The sequence below is a fragment of the Hippocampus comes genome, unplaced genomic scaffold (genome assembly GCF_001891065.2).
Source record: "Hippocampus comes isolate QL1 unplaced genomic scaffold, H_comes_QL1_v1.1 scaffold132, whole genome shotgun sequence".
Lineage (NCBI taxonomy): Eukaryota > Metazoa > Chordata > Actinopteri > Syngnathiformes > Syngnathidae > Hippocampus > Hippocampus comes.
The window spans coordinates 4,620,046-4,636,093 of record NW_017805467.1 but is presented as its reverse complement, the minus strand read 5'-3'; the positions used below and the strand labels follow the sequence as shown (position 1 = coordinate 4,636,093).

The window sequence follows — 16,048 nt, the reverse complement described above, 5'->3', positions numbered from 1 at the left end:
TGATTATTGTTTAATTTTCTTTTCTCATGATATGCCCAGGATGTTTTTTCATGTTTTTTTAAGCATCCAGGCATTCAATCCTAAGTATGTCCTTCGGTATTTAAAAAAAAAAAAAATCACGTGGTAGGTTAAAGAAATATCTGAAAATGGCTGACACTGAATGAGTTAAGCATTTTCCTAAGTATGTCTTTCGGTATTTAAAAAAAATAAAAATCACGTGGTAGGTTCAAGAAATATCTGAAAATGGCTAACACTGAATGAGTTAAGCATTTTGTTCATTGTTATCGCAGTTTACCAGGACTCCTTCATGTTAATAGTCTAAATAAAGTCCGCTAGTCTTTTGCTCTATTTATTTAAAAAAAAAAAAACTTGCAGATGTCTGAGCCAATAACTCCTCGACAGAGTGTCAAACTAGCAGCGAATGGTCAGATAGCACTCTTTCCGTGTGTTCAGCCTTTTGTGGGTTGCAATACAAGTTTCAAACCGCAATACAGAAATCACCAAATTTTATGCAATATCACTGCTCGTTTAAACCATCTGCTACTCTCCCAATTGGTAAGAATGCAATAATAGGTTTATGTTGCAATGTTTTATAGTCTAAAATGAAATGATAACGTAATACCGATGGTAGTCCTTTATTTCATGTATCCATAAGTCGGCCGGTACTGTAAAAATGTCATGAAATGTATTACTTGATGCCATGAGCTTACTTTTGTATGACAATTCCTATCAGAGCACTGACACTTTTGTTTGTTTTAATAATGCTCACACAGTTTGTCATGAATAGCATTGTGTTATCTTCATTCAAGGGACATACTCCCATTTGTCAACATCATTACATCTGATTGTAATATCTGATTCTGGGACATATTTTAGGACATTTACAGTACATGCAGTTAGGACAGTTGATGCCCTTTGTCGGTTCAAAATGATTTTAACCCTGTTTACTGTTGTCATTTTTTCGGTCGTCTGTTGTCATCTTTTGTTTTCAGGACTCTCTCATCTGTATTTTGTATAGTGACTGAAAACCGCTCAAAGGAAAGGACACTTTCAATTGATATCTGGGATCTGAAATGGTTTGAAATCTGCAAAGTGCGGTGGACACTCTACAACCGTGGCACTGGAAAAACAGGAAAGGAAGTGCAAACACAGGATATGTACTCTTTGTACTGTACGTGCTATTGTGCTCCACTTCCATGGACGATCAACATATGAAATAACGCATAAGCTCCCTTGCTGACTGAATTATCCATCTACAGTCTTACAAGTCGGCAAAAAACTAAAACATATGTGTTGTACTCAGTGGATGTGTGTTTGTTTAAATTGTAGAATGTATGGACGTGATTTGGACCATTGTATGTTTTATGTGTTTGCCTGTCTGCTGTTAACGTATTACTAAACTGAGTAAAACGCGATGGACGTGTTCCCTTTTATTTTGTACTTTTACTGTCACAGAAAAGGTAACAGGAAACTGAAGAAGGTGGAAGGCGGACACTGGTGATTTCAAAACAAGCAAAGAAGCCTGTGAGGGCGGTAAATCCAGTTGTTATGGTCAATGGGCTGTCACTGCCTTTGGTACTTAAAACGCTTTACACTCGTTGCTCATTTACTTACTGATGACGCAGCATATGGAGCAACTGGGGGGTTCAGTATCTTGCTCAAGGACACGTCGATCAGATCGCATATTGAACCCTCAACCTCCGGGTTGGGAGACGGCCACTCGACCACTGAGCAATGCCGCTGTTCATATGGCATGCTCATGTACTACAGCAAGGAATGGAATTGCTCAGTCAGATTAAAAAAATATATATACTAACAGACAGTAAACACAAAATTTGGAAATTAACAAAACTGAATGGAAATAAAAGTATACCTAAAAAAAGGTTTCATGAAAAAAAAAAGCATAAGCAGTCACATAGAGACAATGGTGTCTAATTTAAAACCCAACTTTGAAAGCCTAGGTCAGGGGTGGCCAACCCGCGGCTCGCGAGCCGCATGCGGCTCTTTGGCCGGTTCAATGCGGCTCCCGGGCTTTCACGCGACAATTGTCGAAAACGCCTCGGCGATGGCGCTGCCATTCAAACAACGGTGCCTAATACACAGAACGTACTACGTCAGCCTATCATCAATCCCTTGACTTGATTGACATAGAGGGCAACCAATCGGATGACTGAATCACCACTCATGCGCAGACACAACGGCGCTAAGTGCTAAGCTAGTCAGTGAATTACCTCTGTTTTTAAGGCAGGGGTGCCCAATACGTCGATCGCAATCGACCAAGAGTCAGCAGACTGGTCCCAAGTCGACCACGAGCGGTGGGAGGAGGAAATACACACACACACACACACACACACACACACACAAACACACACACGTACACAAGTACTGGTAGTTTAAACAGCAGATGACCACAGATGCATCTAAGGGCCTCCCCCACCCTATCACACTAACGTAATCCCTTTTTTTGCAACGTAAGAGGAATCAACATGTGGAATCATCAAGCACACAAACAAATCCTAGGAGGTGGAATGACTGGGAGCAGATTCTCAAGAAGACCCGGCTTTCAGCTCCCACCCCTAGGTGTGATCCGTAATTCTTTTTCCAATGATGTCAGGTCTTTCTTTGATTTCTTTCATGTGTTCCTGGAAGACACGAAGCATCCAGGAAAACAAACCGCTGCTATTTTTGAAGTTACTAATTGCGGTTTACTCAAAGCACTTTTGTTAGCATGATTACAAAAGCCTTGCTGAGGATTGTGACCCAAAGCAATGTGACAAATGCATCTTATTGACAACATTCAGATCTACTGTTTGCAGCAGGTTTGGATATGTGAAGGTCAACAGGATTGATTGGCCTTGGTGGAGGTCATTAAATCATTGGAACCGGTCCCTATGGGGTTGTCAGGTGCACATGACATAGGACAAGTCTACAATCCGGAAACCTCTTGCATTAAAATGTAGCTCACCATCACGAAATTACTCCCCTCCCCCCCACCCCATAAGAAATGTATTTGTTGGTTTTGTGTTGATGACCTGGATTGGTGATGTCTAAAATTTAAATTGTAATGTCGGGCAGCACGTCACTAATCATCCCATAAGGCAGTAGTTAAGCAGGACTCGATCACAGTGGCATAGCTGGACCCGAATGTCATTCCCAAGAGGGAATCTGGGGCCATTTTCAATACTGCTGTCAGTCAAGGAATCACATACTTACTTGCTCTTTTCTTTTGTTTGTCCCGTCCCTCCTTGTGCTTTGTTGATACACTTCTCGAGAGAGCAAAATCAGTTTGCACAGGCTTTTTTGTCTTAACGTACTCCATTAAGCACAACTTCATTTTGCATAAAATAGGATCAATCTAAAATGCAGCAACGCCATTCTAAATTGGCAATTTTATTCAGAGACTGCTTTTTTTTTTTTTTAATTCAAAGCTATGTGTGAAAAAGTGCCTGACCCCTTATTAAATCACAAATGAACTGTGGCTAATCACTTTTTTCTGGAAAGCAGATTTGATTAGCGACTTCTTTGCTTTGTAACGTAATATCCAAGTCGAAACGAACTGGTATAGACATGCATGCCTCGGTAGATAGTCTACTCTATATAGTATTCATTTTTGCAAATGTTGACATGCCAAAATGACCACCAATCTGTCGGACAACGCTTGTCATTATTTCAAGTCGACCAAATATATCATTGTCAGTCTGTCACTCTATCGTTGTTATTTTTCCATTGTGAGACGAATAAAGGGTTTCTTATTCTTATTATTTACAAGTGCTTCTGTCATCGCTATTTTTGGAGCGTCAGTAAATTTCACCGGTCCGCCAGTCTGTCATCATCAGTCCGTCACTCCGTCATTGTGATTCTAACTTCGCTCCTGTCTCTCCTCAATCTATCCATAATCTATAACACAGGTGTTAAAGTCAAGGCCTGGGGGCCAGATCTGGCCCGCCACATCATTTTTTGTGGCCCGCGAAAGCAAATCAAGCATGTCAACTCCCATGATGCTTGCTAAAGTCTGAACTAAAATTTCAAATTGTCATATCCAATCCAGAACAACAATGTTTGAACAAGCCATTATTCTTGACTTCTGGTTTCAAAACATGTTATGCATCAATTTGTTGTTTGCTGTGGATGTAATATGTGGAGGTGGTTAAACATTGATATGGTTTTACAAAATTCACAGTCATAACGGGCCCTCCGAGGGGAAACAGTCATGACAATGTGGTCCGCAACAAAAATGAAATTGACACCCCTGATCTATGATGACGAAGCATATCAGATTCCCCTGTGAAAACAAAATATTTAGATAACCCTCGATTGCTCTGCGCGGAATGTCCTGGAATAGGAAAAATACCCTTTTTCAACAGTTGAGAGTCAGCATGTTGACTCTTTGTCAGGCAGACCAGTATATTCACTGAAGTTGGCTTAACAGATGTTCCCACATTCCCTCAAGGGAGGGCATGTCAGCAGCGATATGACTTTCTTGTCTGATTTAAATACGTGCATGTTTCCAACAGATAAGAAAATCACTCTTGCTGTCTCTTAGTGGACAGCTATAGCTATGTTGTCGCTAGGCAGTTCAGCAGTTATTTTCTGACTCGGACACAGCTGCCCTCTGTTTTGCCCTTCAAATGTTTCAAAGTGTCTTCCTTTGTCTCTTGGGTCGGGTGTTTGTAGATCATGTCTTTAGCTAAACAAAGGCTGTTTGTTTTGGTATATTCCATCTACTGTTTGGTATTTTCTGCAGGTACCCTGCAGCTATCTGAGTGTATATGCGCCTCTCCGTATGTGTGGTTTAGCGTTAAATGCTGAAAGATAGAAGAAGTACTAGTAGTTGAAGTAGTGGTAGTCAATTGTCCTGCATAATGTGTTACAATAAATCCATGTGTGGGTTGGCGATGACTCAGTTGGTTTGAATCCAGGCTTTGACTGTCCACTGTTGAAGTGTCCTTGGCTAAGACAGTGACGCCGAAAGGCCTGACAGCGCCTTGGATGGCAGCCGCCGCCCATTGGTGTATGAATGTGTGAATGTGAGCCTCTGTAAAGTGGTTTGGGTACCGCGATGGTGTATACAGAGTGCAACACAAGTGCATTTCGTTGATCATTTCATCATTTTTACAACAGGGGTTGTGGTTGAATTAATAAGTCACACCCTTTGTGTTCTTTCATGTGGGAGTGTACACAACTTAAGAAACCACAAGTAGGATCTTATAACAATTGCCATTAAAATATGGCTATGTTTAGAGCATGGGTGTCAAACTCATTTTTGTTGTGACCCAGGCCACATTGTTGGTCCAGTTTCCCTCGGAGGGCCATTGCGACTGTGAAACCAAACAAATGTTGAATTGCCATACACACAACAACTTGATTGCTAACTCCTTATAATGTTAGGAGTCAAGAGTGAAAGTCGTTCAAGTCACTGTAAAAGGGAGTTTGATTTTTTTTTTAAATGATGCTGCAATAGCTAAAGAATTGTATTTATTACTTTTATGAACAGCAGACAATGTCGCTGGTGACTCTCATAGATTACCAGCCAATCAAAATTTCCACGAGCCAATTCTCTCCAGTGAAAATAAGAGCTCAGAAGTGCCATTTGATTATCGTAATGAGCTCCTCTGCCCCTACACACCTGCCCGGTGCCTCAGGTCTGTGGAACAGACACTATTAGAGATACCGAGAACTAAGCGGAGGCTGAGAGTGGGATCGAACCTTTTCCGTTGCTGGTCCCTCTCTTTGGAATGGCCTCCCACTGAACGTTAGGCAAGCCCCCCGCTGCCCATCTTGAAACCTCATCTCAAAACTCATTTTTATTCTTTGGCTTTAGACTCAGCAGGAGACTTGATTTTTAGTTGTACTGTTGTTGTGCCTTCTACTGTCTTCATTTATTGTTTTATTGTTTGTTGTTGTAAGGATTATTTTTGCTCCATGTACAGCACTTTGTATGCCGCGGTGGTTGTTTGAAAGTGCGCTATATATACAGTGGAGTACGCAAGACATACATAGAAAGTGCAAACAGTGAATCAAATGTCTTCAAAGCGCTCTGAACTTATTTCTTCAGAGGCCCCATCTGAATCTGAGCCATCCTCAGTCCCTTGAGTTTGGTGTTTGCACACAAACTCAGGCTTGTGTGAGCGTAAACGTTCAGCATGCCATGATGTCAACGGCTTTGCTTGGATCAAAGTCTTTGATGTCACCTGAGCACAGCTGGGATTTAAGCAAGTCAGAGAGTGTGTCATCTCTCAGGCGCCAGCACCAGCACTCACTCCTGACCAGCTTCACAACACTGAACCTTCTCTCTCAGTCAGCTGTAGTTGCAGGGATGGTGAGAGAAATCAAAAAGATCAAAGAAGTCAGGACACCGATCGGGCATGATTTCGTTCGCAGAGGGCCAGGTCTTCCTTCTGATCGGGTCAGACATATAGTATGCATAATACATTAGCAAAAAAATATACATACATTTTTAAGTGCAACTTAAATCCTCAAAAATATCATCAAGTGTCTTTTGTGCTTTTAACATGACATTTACTACAATTCCTGGAGAAAAAAAATATTCTTTTTATTATTTTTATCATTTCGGGACCAGTTCAGTACCAAGGCTCTCTACCCTTCCCTAGGTGGAAGGCTTACTCAAAGTACCCATTTCATAGCAGTAATTCATTGGGATCGCCCTGGCCAACTTTACATTTTTCGCCCGTGGTGGGGGTCTGCTCGCAGTTCCTCACAAACATACTTTGTGCTCTTCAAAACCCCTGCATCGACTCCAGCGAATCAGTTTCTGGTTCTGCCATGTCAAGGACTTTGCACCTCTGGTGCGCCGACTTTAAAGGGCATGAGAGGAGGCAATCTGATTGGTTGTTGAAGCAAGTCTGCTCTGTTCACACCCACAATGTCTCAAATCGTACGTTTCTAATTGTGCCAAGCCAAGCTCTGTGTCTCTGCAAAAATACCAGCACTTGGTTTAGCCCACCCATGCGCACAGGTAGACTGTGCTTTGAGCCAGATGTGCACTGGTCATGAGTATAAAGCCCCCTTTTGTCTGGATTCAGCAACAAATTCCTATCCACTTTGATGTTATGGACATTATTCTCCTTTTTGACACTAAATCATTGCCACTGGTCACCCCTCTAGAGCTGTTTGTGTGTGTGTGTGTGTGTGTGTGTGTGTGTGTGTGTGTGTGTGTGTGTGTGTGTGTGTGTGCGTGTGTATATGTATTTGAGTGCGTGAATATTATTGTTACGCATGCCATAACTTCAGGATTCCTTGAACGTTAAAGAGTAGTTGATGGACTGTACATTACAAACTATTTGGCTTTGGAAAGTGCCATGCTTGTTAACTGTGCGGTGGTCAGCAGAAGGTTACTGGCAGTTTAAAAATAGGTTTCCCGAGGCGTTCCATTTCTTGTGGTTCCGAAATGGCTGCAGCTGAGATGGAAAATAACAATCGAGCTTTAAGAGTAATCCTTACAAGTCCTTTAAAATGTTTTCAATTCAAAGATCTGAATGAATGTGCTTTTAAGAACTCAAGTGATACTTGATTTGAGTGTAGTGCTTGTAACCTGTAAATCTATCATTAACACGCCTAACGATACATGATTCAAGTCGCTTGACTGCAGCATTCTTCAAAATGTGAATTTTCTTAGACCACAGCCCTGAATATAAACATGATTTGATTCACTAACACCGAATAATAATGGAGAAATTCCCAATTTACAGCAGCAAAGTTATGAAAGGAAGAAAGTACAAGAACAAAAAGTATAGGAGCTGCTGTAAAGGCTGCCACTCTCGCGGTGCCATCTTGAAGTCATAATAACATAACAAAATAAAACAACACAACACATAAGACACAGTCATTCAATCTAAACCACTTTTCTGCATACTCTTTGTTTGAAGCAGTTGACAATGATAACGTTCAAACAGTTGCAAGGTCCTTGCTTGAGGAACAATGACAGCTGGATGTCAGTTAGAGACAGTATACAGGTGCCGATCAAAAAATGTGAATTCCATGAAAAAGTAATTTTTTTTTCAGTATAACTATTTGGCGGTGTTATTCAGCGAAGACAAAACACCTTTGAGGCCAGCGTAACGACGAGTCTTGAATGCAAACAACAGGACAAGGACTTCTTGGTCTTTTCTATTTATAAAAGAAGAAGTTATACAAAAAAAGGGGTCTCTTTATACCTGTTTCAACATAATTTGTTTGGTTGGTCAAAAAACTATATCGCTTCTGGCTTGAGCTGACCTCAGCTGTCTCTCATGTCCAGCTCACTCCTTCTTCTCCACACTGCTGCCAGTCACGTGACGTCATAACAAATAGTTCCATCAAATAAATATTCTAACATACTGCAGTATATTTTAAACAAATGGAATCAAACATATGCGTGAAATAATAATGACAATTATTTCAACTAGGTTATAAAATATGCCAATTCAACGTATCAATTCTACATGGCATATGGAACACGCCACAAAAATCGACCAATTGGCCCCTACACTATTCAAAAAGTGAAACTTGTGTAATGCATACATTCATTCTACACACACTGATTCATTACAAGTGTTCATTCATTTGAATTGATGATTATATCTGAAAACTAATTTTAAAAAAAATCACTATCTCAGAAAATTGGAATATTGATTTGGTCCGCCACCTGATTTTATGTGGCCCACAAAGGCAAATATGATGTGCGTCCACTTCATGTTTCTTGGTAAAATACCAATAATGCAAATTGACCCCACTTTTAATAACGTTGACATATTGCAAGCAATTTTGGTTAATATTTCCCTTAAAATGACTGAAAAATTGTTGATCCAAAATGTCTTTACTGGCTTATGATTTCAAGCCTGGTTATTCATCACCTGGTTGCGTATAGTGATCATATGAGGCATACCTTTATATGGGTTCACAGTCATACAGGTCCTCCAAGGAAAAGCATTACTACGATGCCGCTCGCGACAAAAATGACTTTGACAAGCCTGGACTAGAGCCACCCCCATGTTTACATTCAGGACTCCTCCTTTCACTGTGAGCTGTATTCTGTATATTATGTAAATCTGATATATTTCAAAACTTTTACTTAGGCAAATTTGTAATCCATAAAGATACAACAGTTGCGCTGTGTGTTGAAATAATACAGTCTAGAATCCAACATACTGTGTCAATACATAATATTCAACGTTTTTTAAACTATTCACCATTTTGGAAATTTTTAATATCTCTCTCAACTCAACTCAACTCAACTCAACCGTATTTATAGAACACTTTCAAACATCCGTCGCTGCATACAAAGTACTGTACATGGAGCAACGAACATATATACAACAATAAAGCAATAAATCAGTAACAGAATGGTGAAAGGCACCAAACAGTAAAACTAAGATCAAATCTGAGTCAAATGCCAAAGAATACAAGTGAGTTTTGAGGCGGGTTTTAAAGATGGGCAGCGAGGGGGCTTGCCGAAATTTCAATGGGAGATCATTCCAGAGAGAGGGACCAGCAACGGAAAAGGCTCGATCCCCTCTGAGCCTCCGTTTAGTTCTTGGTCTTCGAATAAAGTCTGGTCCGCAGACCTGAGGTGCCAGGCAGGTGTGTAGGGGCGGATGAGCTGGGAGAGGTCATTTAAAGATTTCAAAACAAATAATAGGATCTTGTAAAGAACTCTAAAATGTATAGGGAGCCAGTGAAGGGATGCCAGAGTAGGAGTTATGTGCTCCCTCTTGATCCATGATAAAAGTAATATATTCATGAAATAAAATAGAATCAAAATGCAGAAACCCTGAACCCAAACCTTTCTCTGCAGCGAAGGCTGTACACACATGTACATCAATCCCAAAACATTTCCGCTTCTTTTCAGTCCCCCCCACAATAGGACTAGTTGACACGTGTGAGTGCACTGCGGAGGACAGGCCTGAAGATCACTACTTGAATTAGAATGACAGCTATAAAGAAAGGGTGGCGCTCGAAACAATGATTTATCCCTTGTTAACCATGGTTAAATGCAAGCAAATGAGAAATCATCACCGTTTTGTCCAAACAGTGCCTCACGGGCAACAATGTTGCCGCTATCGTAAGATTACACTTTCCATTGGCAGCTGGGTAAGATTCCACACTTTGCACTGCTCTGCATCGGTCGGGGGTGAGGAAGTGCTGTCAAATGGCGAGGCATTGCGAGTCAAAGGCACCTCCTCCTGCAACGTCAGAGGGCAGCTTATATATTCATCAGATTTAGTGGTCCAATTATACGCACAGCGACTCGGAAGAACCCTCTCTTGGGGGTATCATTGCAACAGGTGACTGACACAAAAGGTGGACTTTGCAGTAAGCTGTTATCTGTCTCTGGAATCCTTTCGTGCGCACAGCTGTCATGACATCCACTTTGTGTACATGCATACAAAAATAGTGGTCTGCCAACTACACGCTACGCAACAACTAGTGCAAATGACCTCGTGCACCTCTTGGTTGAAGTGCCCTGAGCGTGTGTGTGTGTGTGTGTGTGTGTGTGTGTGTGTGTGTGTGTGTGTGTGTGTGTGTGTGTGTGTGTGTGTGTGTGTGTGTGTATTATAACACCGTGGATCAGAAATAGCTCAGTGTACCCAGAGACACACTCTCTGCATAGAGCTTCCAGTTCATTGGAGTCACAATGCTGGTGACAGTGCTGGCTCGGTCAGGACTTTGATTGGATGGCCAACTTTGTATTTCTAGTTCTAATTCGAGACAAGTCAAGACTCAAGGCAACAGGTGAGTCATTTTTTTAAGATAATGTCTTGATACAATACGCAACACAGCCTACACAGTATACACTCTGTCTAACTTTCCTTTTAATCAATAGCTAAGTTTTGTGGAAAAAAAAACCTGTGAGACGAACCTTTTCTGTTTTTCTGTTGAACTGTCAAAACTCCCACCTCCTTCTTGATTTGCATCTGATGATTGGCTTTGTTCTTTTGAAGTAAAATTTGGTCTCAAGGCCTTTTTCTGACGTATTGAAATTGTTCTTGTGTCACAGGGCTAATTGTTGTGATTTGAGTCATTCTTTGTTTCATAATATGATGTTACAAAACAATAAGTTTTGTCTTTAGCTTGTACATTAGTTCTTCTTTCAAGGTGGTTCATTTTCTTCTGCTTGCCAAATCATGTTCAATGTGTTTCGAGTTGTTTGAAACATTGACTTTTAGCTGGGCCTCTGCAATGTCTGGCCAAGCATCAAGTGTGAATTGGACAACCAAGTTGAGTCAATCTTTTATCTCACTTGATCTGAAAATGTTTCTGTTCTGTTCTGTTAGATTTCTAACTTTTCCAAAGACGATCGTTGGGGTGAATTACACTCAAGTAACAATGACTGCCTTTCTGCACAGTCAGTATGCTACTGTGTGTTCTGTTCACCCAGTCAGAAGTGAGGTAAGTTTGAATACAAACATTTGAAAGGAGCCTTGGGCTAAAGCTGTGCAAGCCGACAGCCTGGCATTGTCTTTGAGGAGACTCTTGTTTTTTAATATATGTCACAGCTAACAGCCAATTCACCCATTCGACCATTTGGGTTATTTTAGCTGTTGTTGTGCAACGCATAGCCAGACGTATCTATGGTAACGAAGGGCTTCTGCAACTGTGCCGTTGGCTGCAATCGACCTTTAAGGTTCAAGATAAACATGAGCTTGAAGTGATCACATCAATGTATTTTAATGCTGAGGACTCTTTGTCAACATTAGCCATCCAGTAAACCACAAGCTCAGGGATAGATGGGCGACCAGACAGACGAATGAAAGGACAGACAGACAAAAACGCAAAAACCCGCAGAGAGATACCCTTATAAAGTACTAAATGTGTGTAAGTGTGTGTGTGTGTGTGTGTGTGTGTGTGTGTGTGTGTGTGTGTGTGTGTGTGTGCAAGAGACTAACACACACAGACACACACACACACACACACACATGCACACACGCGATGATTGTGATAGCAGGACCTTTGAAATGTCAAGGTGCATTAATGTAAGAAATTTGAAGCTGGATGAAAAAAACAAAAGTTGGAGGGATGTACTGTTCTGCCATTCAAGTCCTCTTCCCTGATATATTCCATTTTGTATTGAGGTGTTTTGAATCTTGAATCAAATTTGAATATTGATGACAAAAGAAAAAAAAACATGACATCCAGCGGTTTCCTCTGAAACATGACTAATTACTATTTAAGAAGCATAATTAGCACGCTTGTAATACTTGCCCTGAAAGTGGAAACAGATAATTTGCTTGACTAGCTGGCTTGACAACCTTAATTTCCTAAAATGTGAGGTATGACTCAAAGACAGAAATGCCCACATATTCTTCCATGCTGCCAGGCAGATAAGCATGGGTGAGCATGAAAAGGTGGTGAATGGAACGGGGGACTCAACAAGACGTGACTTGGCGTAGGTAGGAGGAGAATATCAGGCAGTCAATTCACACAAGAAGTTTATCAGCAGTTTATGGACTTCGTTAAAATAATATGTATTTGAGTGATGACAATTCTCTAGTTGATGAGAAGGCGAGCGTAGAAAAGGTCATTTAGTATGAAACAAATTGGACTTGCTCACATGGCAGCAATTCCAATTCTAAAAGAGGATTAAGACATCAGCTATTAACTGGCCTTTCAGTCAACTTTTCAACTACAGTATATAAGATGTTAAAACATGTCAAAATAACAAAGGGCAGCACTGCCAGTGCGCAGCAGATAAGTAAAGAAGAAATGGGCATATACATATATTTTGATAGCAAAGTGTCAGAAAACACACGTTGTGTTTGTGTGTGAAGGATAGATTTTCCTGCAGCATACGAAATAACAGAAAATGTAATTCTACCTGTCTGTCTGTGGGACTGTCTTTTCACACGTGTTGACAGGGGCGTAACCAAATTTTTTTCATTGGGGTGGCCAGAGTGACAGAGCGCCTCATTGAGGAGTGGCCATATGTGCAAGCACAAATCATTTTCATTTTTGTAAAGCCCTGTGTAACCGAGAAGTCATTGTTTAAGAAACCATCTGCAGTCAGAATTTCATAAAATCAAATGTACTCATCCTAGATACAGAACCTTTTCCGACCCACTCATAATACAAGCAGGGACAAGTCTAAGTAAAAGGCAACATTTAAGTTGCTAAAACCGATTTGCTATTTTACAGCCAATCAGTGTGATCAGTTGTGACTGACGGCCAAGGCCATTTTGCATACTGCGATTGATGGCTCATTCATTCAAATCTACAAAGCCGAAGGACACAAAAATATCTTAATTTTTCATAATTCTAAACTTTGCTTTTTACTTTGCTTCTATTATCAGTGTGTTGGGCAAGACTGGTATTTGTGTGCATTTTATTTCCTGAAACCGTGACAGTGGATCATATATACACAATGGCTTCTCGGTCATGTTGTTTGTTTGGTACAGTGTGAAAGTATTGATTTTGGTTGGTATAGACTATAAGAATGAAATGTTCTTTACTGAAAAAACGATTATTTTAAAGTTTGCATTCAGATCAATTATAATTAAATTCTTAAAAGACGCAGTTTAAATGTGTCAGGTTCTGGAGTGAACCGGATAATGTTGATGCATTCCAGAAATGCAGGCTCAGACAAAGTGTGATAACTAAAATAGTTATTTATAGAAAAACGCACCGACAAAGTGCAAACAGTAATTGCTGGTCATAAAGAGCCAAGATGCATAAACAAAAGTGCTTGCAAAAGGCAAGGTACTAGAATAAACAAACGAAATGTCAAAAAGCCAATAATGCAAATCCAAAGATCAAGAGCAATAAGAAAAAAAAACAATATTTACAAACTAAAATCGATGAACAACGAGAGCAACTATGGGGAGTATCAAGAGGTCTTGAAAACAACGCTTGAAGCAACTACGGCGAGCAAGGCCAATAATCCGACAAGAGACAAGGCAGCTTGGCAGTCCTTAAATACTTGGCAAGGCTTGATGGGGAGATGCGGAACAGGTGCGCCTGCTGGAGGGAAACGCCCCTGACTCCAGCTGGAGCTGAAACACAATCAAAACACACAGAGCATGACAAAATGAATTGTGGCACAGTATCAAGGGGTCTAACAGTCCTGTATCCATGTGAAAATGTCAGAAAAGTCAAAGGTATCAAAAATGTTCCCCAAGATGTCGGGTTGGCCAGAGAATGATAAGGGCTGACTCTGCAACTGCATGTGGATTTGTACACACGTAAAAACTTACACTGTATGCATATTGCACAAATTGTACCATACATAGTATAATACTGTTCCACAGTAGGGTATTCTGGGCAAGACACCATGTTTTCAAATTCAGATTTAAGTCAAATTGGGCAGGGCCACCCTGGCTCGGGTGCTCGACTGGTGATCTTTCAGCCTCAAGATTTTCACATCGATTCCACCCGTAGCTTGGTCCAAGTATCCCCGAGCAACATACTGAGTGCCCATTCGCTCTCGGTCCTGTGTCATCAGTGTACGGATGAGCTCTTAGTTTCCTTTCATTAATCATTGTGTGAATGGCTGAATGAGATGACTGTGTAAAATCGCAAGACATTGAATTTCCAAGCATTTTACTCGTATAAAGCAAGCATGCCCAAATGTTCCTTGGAGCACCGTATCCAGAAAATTTGAAAATGTAGGGGCCACTTAGTATTTTTTTAACATGATAAAACGAATGAGGCAAGCTATTACACATCGTTTACAAAATTATTTGGGAAACACTGCTATGTCACCAGAATAGATCCTCTTCTCCACTGAGCAATAGCTGAATCCCATCTCCACATTCAGAAACAAAACAAGAGCAAGATGAAGTAATCTGACCATACTTGACCTAACTTAATGTGATACGCTCACATATTGGACCTTGACACTTAGTAGCAAGGGAAGGAAAACATTTTTATTTCTGAAACTGAATTATCTTCATTAACCACGGTGTTATGAAAAGAAATTCTGTCACCATTCTAGTTGTAAAATTATTTGTCTTTAGAAAGGTTCATGATTAGTTGTAGAAGTGGTCGTCCTCATGATGCACTTCCCCCTATTCTTTCGACTGCCGCAGTCCACTCCCATCCTTTTTTCTCTTTTATATTAGCATTGCGGGCGATGTCAAAAGTCATTTTAAGTATATGCTGTGGGCCGCTTCAAATTGGTCGTTGGACCACAAATGGCACACGGGCTGTAGTTTGGACACACCTGCTGGAAAGAGTTAAAAGTGACAAGTGTCCCCCGTCACTCTTAAATGTTACCTCATTGTTCCTTTCGGATAGGAGAGCTCATTGGATTTTAGACAATTAAATTGGATGACACACTTGTTTGGCATAAAAGAACTAAGCACTTTCCCTCCTCCAGGCCTTTGCTACTTTTTTCCCCCCATATTTGTTTTCTCCAGGGAAAGTGGAATAAAAGAGCCACACGCAAATTATTTTCTGCAGTCTGCTTGGTGTGGAAGTTATGACATTGCTGAAGACCGAGACAAGTTGGACAGACAGGGCGTGTTTCTGTCTCTGCTTTGATAAGAACAAGCTGACAGTGTCATTAGTCGCAATGCGTTCCCGTTCAGGTTTTGCATTTACATTTTCGTGAAAACAAGTTGATGAGGCAGACAGAAAAACACAAGTTGATCAATGCTTCCTTATTTTTGCCAGGTGATTCTGAGAAGAAACTCAAAGCTGGCGTGTTTGGCCCAAGCTTAGCTAATTACGGGATGTTACCGACTCACATCTGGCAATAATGTGTGTTGTTAAAATGTTGCAGACCGACAAAACATCTCTCTGTTGGGTCCTTGTTTGTGCCGCAGCATTATCGCTAATAGGACACATTATATCTATTATCTTTTCATGTACCCGTGTCATTAGGGGTTTATGCTCGTGCGCTGACTCACCACTAAACCGCACTGTGCAGTGTTATAAATTATTATGATTTGCCCTACAGAATAACGGTCACATTAACATTAGCAACTCTAAAAAGAAAAAAAAAGAAAGGAAAGAGGGCGGAAACATTAATTTGTCCTTTCTGGTCAGTGGACTAGCCAAAATCTGATCTGTGGTTGAACGCTACATAGCTGGTTGACAGGCGACATTGACTCAC

The 16,048-nt window shown here is 40.8% G+C and overlaps 1 protein-coding gene across 1 annotated transcript in view; it reads left to right on the top strand.

Annotated features, from left to right (window-relative positions):
• Window positions 1-10,619: 10,619 nt before the first annotated feature.
• The window catches only part of LOC109519035 (leptin receptor-like), a 43,891-nt gene continuing 38,462 nt past the window's right edge, over window positions 10,620-16,048 (top strand). Inside the window, exon 1 of the mRNA XM_019875298.1 lies at window positions 10,620-10,731. The gene's annotated coding sequence lies outside the window, so the exon portion shown is untranslated. The remainder of the gene's footprint in view (window positions 10,732-16,048) is intronic.